The sequence below is a fragment of the Oncorhynchus tshawytscha genome, linkage group LG10 (genome assembly GCF_018296145.1).
Source record: "Oncorhynchus tshawytscha isolate Ot180627B linkage group LG10, Otsh_v2.0, whole genome shotgun sequence".
Classification (NCBI taxonomy): domain Eukaryota; kingdom Metazoa; phylum Chordata; class Actinopteri; order Salmoniformes; family Salmonidae; genus Oncorhynchus; species Oncorhynchus tshawytscha.
The window spans coordinates 62,453,123-62,459,145 of record NC_056438.1 but is presented as its reverse complement, the minus strand read 5'-3'; positions in this window follow the sequence as shown (position 1 = coordinate 62,459,145).

Here is a 6,023-nt window from a genome sequence, read left to right as displayed (position 1 = left end):
CATACACTGCCACCATCTGGCGTGGAGTGGAAAGGTGCCACTCCACAATACGTTACTGCTGTAAAGTGGCATTTTACAAACAAAAAATGACCATTAAGAAAGTACAGTTAGTTTCTATTCATTCATTAACTCATTTATTTATTTAACCAGACAAGTTCTTAGAAGACCCCCTTAAAATTGCCCATAAGGCAATGCCAATGGACCTTAAATGACCATTGTCTGAAATGCCCACATGGCAATTATTATTACAGTTAGAAAATTACTGTATGATGCCAATCAGTCGTCAATGTGATGCCACCTGTCAGAAACTGATAAGCAGCTGGAGAGTGGATGGACTCATCCCAGCCAGGGGTGGCAGGTAGCCTAGTGGTTAACGCATTGGGCCAGTAACCGAAAGGTTGCTAGATTGAATTCCTGAGCTGCCAAGGTAAAAATCTGTCATTCTGCCCCTGAACAAGGCAGTTCCCAGACAACCCACTGTTCCTAGGCCATCATTGTAAATAATAATTTATTCTTAACTGACTTGCCTAGTTAAATAAAGGTTAAATATAAATAAAAAGGCCTGGTGATTAAATCAAATCAAATTTTATTTGTCACATACACATGGTTAGCAGATGTTAGTGCGAGTGTAGCGAAATGCTTGTGCTTCTAGTTCCGACAATGCAGTAATAACCAACAAGTAATCTAGCTAACAATTCCAAAACTACTACCTTATAGACACAAGTGTAAGGGGATAAAGAATATGTACATAAAGATATATGAATGAGTGATGGTACAGAGCGGCATAGGCAAGATACAGTAGATGGTATTGAGTGCAGTATATACATATGAGATGAGTATGAAAACAAAGTGGCATAGTTAAAGTGGCTAGTGATACATGTATTACATAAGGATGCAGTAGATGATATAGAGTACAGTATATACGTATACATATGAGATGAATAATGTAGGGTATGTAAACATTATATTAGGTAGCATTGTTTAAAGTGGCTAGTGATATATTTTACATCATTTCCCATCAATTCCCATTATTAAAGTGGCTGGAGTTAAGTCAGTGTGTTGGCAGCAGCCACTCAATGTTAGTGGTGGCTGTTTAACAGTCTGATGGCCTTGAGATAGAAGCTGTTTTTCAGTCTCTCGGTCCCAGCTTTGATGCACCTGTACTGACCTCGCCTTCTGGATGATAGCGGGGTGAACAGGCAGTGGCTCGGGTGGTTGTTGTCCTTGATGATCTTTATGGCCTTCCTGTGACATCGGGTGGTGTAGGTGTCCTGGAGGGCAGGTAGTTTGCCCCCGGTCATGCGTTGTGCAGACCTCACTACCCTCTGGAGAGCCTTACGGTTGTGGGAGGAGCAGTTGCCATACCAGGCGGTGATACAGCCCGACAGGATGCTCTCGATTGTGCATCTGTAGAAGTTTGTGAGTGCTTTTGGTGACAAGCCGAATTTCTTCAGCCACCTGAGGTTGAAGAGGCACTGCTGCGCCTTCTTCACGATGCTGTCTGTGTGGGTGGACCAATTCAGTTTGTCTGTGATGTGTACGCCGAGGAACTTAAAACTTACTACCCTCTCCACTACTGATTAGAGGTTGTTGTGGGTATATAATGGTCTATGAGCTCAGACAATATACCCTTGACTGATGGAACTGACTCTTGTTTTAGGTGATTAGGCATTAGAACTATATTTTTAAACTGTTCATTCAAAAAGATGTAACAGAAAATGTAACAGAATCCGCGAGCTGACAAGGTAAAAATCTGTCGTTCTGCCCCTGAACAAGGCAGTTAACCCACTGTTTCTAGGCCGTCATTGAAAATAAGAATTTGTTCTTAACTGACTTGCCTAGTTAAATAAAAATACACATTTTTTAAAAAGTGAAAAAAAAGACTAACTGAAAATGTTAGAATCCTATGTGATTTACAAAACATGGATTTTTAGCTAATAAAATACGGAATAGTGGAGTGTCTCATTACCTAAAGCAAAATCTATTTTTGTGATGCTCTTTTTGAAAGACCACTTACTGCCAGTCTGTATTGTAACTGAAACTGAAACCTCAGGAGGCTGAAGAAATTTGGCTAGTCACCAAAACCCCACAAACTTCTACAGATGCACAATTGAGAGCAACTTGTCGGGCTGTATCACCGCCTGGTACAGCAACTGCACCGCCCACAACCGTAAGGCTCTCCAGAGGGTGGAGCGGTCTGCACACTGCTTCACCGGGGGCAAACTACCTGCCCTCCAGGACACCTACACCACCCGATGGGACAGGAAGGCCAAGAAGATCATCAAGGACAACAACCACCCGAGCCACTGCTTGTTCACCCTGCTATCATCCAGAAGGCGAGGTCAGTACAGGTGCATGAAAGCTGGGACCGAGAGACTGAAAAACAGCTTCTATCTCAAGGCCATCAGACTGTTAAACAGCCATCACTAACACAAAGAGGCTGCTGCCAACATACAGACTTGAAATCATTGGATCACTAGTCACTATATTAATTCCACTTTAATAATGATGTTTACATATCTTGCACTACTCATCTCAGATGTATATACTGTATTTTATACCACCTATTGCATCTTGTCTATGCCTGTCGGTCATGGCCCATCCATGTATTTATATGTACATATTCTTATTCCATCCCTTTACTTAGATTTGTGTGTATTAGGTAGTTGGTGTGGAATTCTTAGATTACTTGTTAGATATTCCTGTACTGTCGGAACTAGAAGCACAAGCATTTTGCTACACTCACAATAACATCTGCTAACCATTTGTATGTGACCAATAAAATTTTGGTCACGTTCTGATCTATATTTCCTTTGTTTTGTCTTTATTTAGTATGGTCAGGGCGTGAGTTGGGGTGGGCAGTCTATGTTTGTTTTTCTATGTTTGGTTACTGTTTGGGCTAGTATGGTTCTCAATCAGAGGCAGGTGTCGTTAGTTGTCTCTGATTGAGAATCATACTTAGGTAGCCTGGGTTTCACTGTTGGTTTGTGGGTGTTTGTTTCCATGTGTGTGTTTGTCGCCACACGGTACTGTTTCATTTTTTTGTAGATTTCACGTTATCGTTTTTGTTCGAGTGTTCATTTGTCTTCATTAAAAACATTATGGACACTTACCACGCTGCATCTTGGTCTGATCCTTACTCCTCTTCAGATGAAGAGGAGCTCTGCCGTTACAATTTCATTTGATTTGACCTGCTACTCATGGCAGTTAAGACTGGGAATTCCAGTCTGTCTTAGTAATAACATTACCGCATAATGATAAACTTTAATTGATTGTGGTATTTAGAAATGATTACAACTGTTTTACAATAAAAAGGATGGCACTGTAAACAGACTGTCCCCAGTCATGAACTAATTATAACAGATATTGACCTTCTGACCTATAAGTACCTTAATGACCTGAATGGCTGGTTAGTGACCTGCCTGTTTTTCGATTTGTAACTTCTCAGATGAGAGCACAGCGGGTGGTAATAGACATGATTCATAGTTTCCATTCCATCTTGGTTTATTAACATGTTTGGACCCAGTAACCATCTGGTTTGTAGATTATCTTGGTATTAAAAATGATGTTTGTATTTGGCAGCAGCAGCAGCTAGTCTTCCTGGGGTCCAAACACATTAAGGCACTTACAGCACACATAAAACAAAATATAAAACATTACATCATATAACATTATTACACCACTACATATCTACAATACAAAATGTGTAATACCACCATACAACAATATTACAATGTACGTGCGTGTAGAGTGCGTGTGCTAGCCTTTGTGTGCATATGCGTGTGTCGGTGCCTGTGTGTGTCAATCCTCAGTACCCGCTGCTCCATAAGGTGTATTTTTGTCTGTTTAAATCTGATTGCATCAGTTATCTGATGTGGAATAGAGTTCCATGTCGTCATGGCTCTATGTAGCACTGTGCACCTTCCATAGTCTGTTCTGGACTTAGGGATTGTTTAAGAGACCTCTGGTGGCATGTCTTGTGGAGTATCAATGGCTGTCCGGGCTGTGTGCTAGTAGTTTAAACACAGCTCGATGCATTCAGCTTGTCAACACTTCTTACAAAAACAAGTAGCGATGAAGTCAATCTGTCCTCCACTTTGAGCCATGAGAGATTTACATGGATATTATTAATGTTACCTCTACGTGCACATTCAAGGGCCAGCCGTGCTGCCCTGTTCTGAGACAATTGTAATTTTCCTAAGTCCCTCTTTGTGGCACTTGACCAGACAACTGAACAGTAGTCCAGGTGCGACAAAACTAGGGCCTGTAGGTGTTAAAATAATTTATAAAGGATGAAGATAAATGATTAAATAATTCTACCCAGAAACTTAACCATTAGGGATTAGAGGTTATGTCGCATAGACAATGAGTAATTAAAGCTGATAAACATATGTCCAACTAGGCTGGACTGGGAAGAGAGAAATGTATATGTGTGCCGAAAGAAAACAAAGAGGTTCCTTAACCTATGTTTGAACCGACCCGGCTATAACTCTGGGGAGATAGGACAGGGAGAGCCCCTCCAGGTTTCCCTTATCTGGGGGGGGACTGGAACTGTCAGCTGAGTGGTACTAAACTGTGGTGAGACTTCAGGAGAAAAAGATAGAATCCTAATGTTAGTATGCAAGTGTGTGTGTAGATAAGGAAGAATGTATAAAAGGAACGTCTTTGTATATGTACAGCAGAACTCTCGCTAATTAACTTGGATTAGACTAATTGTGAGCTGGGAATTCTGTCTGTTTCATTTAAATCAGAACTTTACACACTCTGGGTTGCAGACATAAGGATAATTGATATTTATGAACATTGATTACAAAATTCTATATCAGTAGGACCTGCCTTGTTGATAGTATTGTTAAAAAGGCAGGGCAATGCTTTATTATGGACAGACTTCTCCCCATTTTAGCTACTGTTGTATTAACAAGTTTTGACTATGACTGTTTACAATCCAGGGTTACTCCAAGCAGTTTAGTCACCTCAACTTGCTCAATTTCCACAATATTCATTGCAAGATTAAGTTGAGGTTTAGGGTATAGTGAATGATTTAATCCAAATACAATACTTTAAGTTTTGAAATATGTTGGACTAACTTATTTCGTGCCACCCATTCTGAAACTAACTGGAGCTCTTTGCTAAATGTTGCAGTCATTTCAGTTGCTGTAGTAGCTGACGTGTATAGCAATTGAGTCATCTGCATACATAAAAACTCTGGCTTTACCCAAAGCCAGTGGCATGTCGTTAGTAAAGATTGAAAAAAAAGTAAGAGGCCTAGACAGCTGCCCTGGGGAATTCCTGATTCTACCTGGATTATGTTGGAGAGGCTTCCATTAAAGAACACCCTCTGTGTTCTGTTAGACAACTAACTCTTTATCCACAATATAACAGGGGGAGTAAAGACATAGCTCATATGTTATTTCAGCAGCAGACTATGAACGTTTTTTAAAAGCCACACTGAAGTCTAACAAAACCGCCCCCACAATATTTTTATCATCAATTGACCTTGCTCTATTTCTTACACTGTTACCCCAGGAAATCTTAAGTCTTATTACATACAGCTGGGAAGAGCTACTGGATATAAGAGCAAGGTCAACTAACCAACTTTACGACTTTCCCGAAGCGGATCCTCTGTTTGGACCACCACCCAGGACAATGGATCGGATCCCAGTAGGCGACCCAAAACAACGCGCTGCAGAAGGGGCAGATGGATCGGTCTTCTGGTCAGGCTCCGTAGACGGGCACATCGCTCACCGCTCCCGAGTATACTACTCGCCAATATCCAGTCTCTTGACAATAAGGTAGACGCAATTCGAGCAAGGGTTGCCTTCCAGAGAGACATCCGAGATTATAACATTCTCTGTTTCACAAAAACATGGCTCACTCGGGCTATGGTATCAGAATCAGTACAGCCACCCGGTTTCTTCGCACATTGCGCAGACAGAAACAAACGTCTCTCTGGTAAGAAGAAGGGCAGGGGTGTATGCCTTATGATTAACGAGTCGTGGTGTGATCATAGCAACATACAGGAA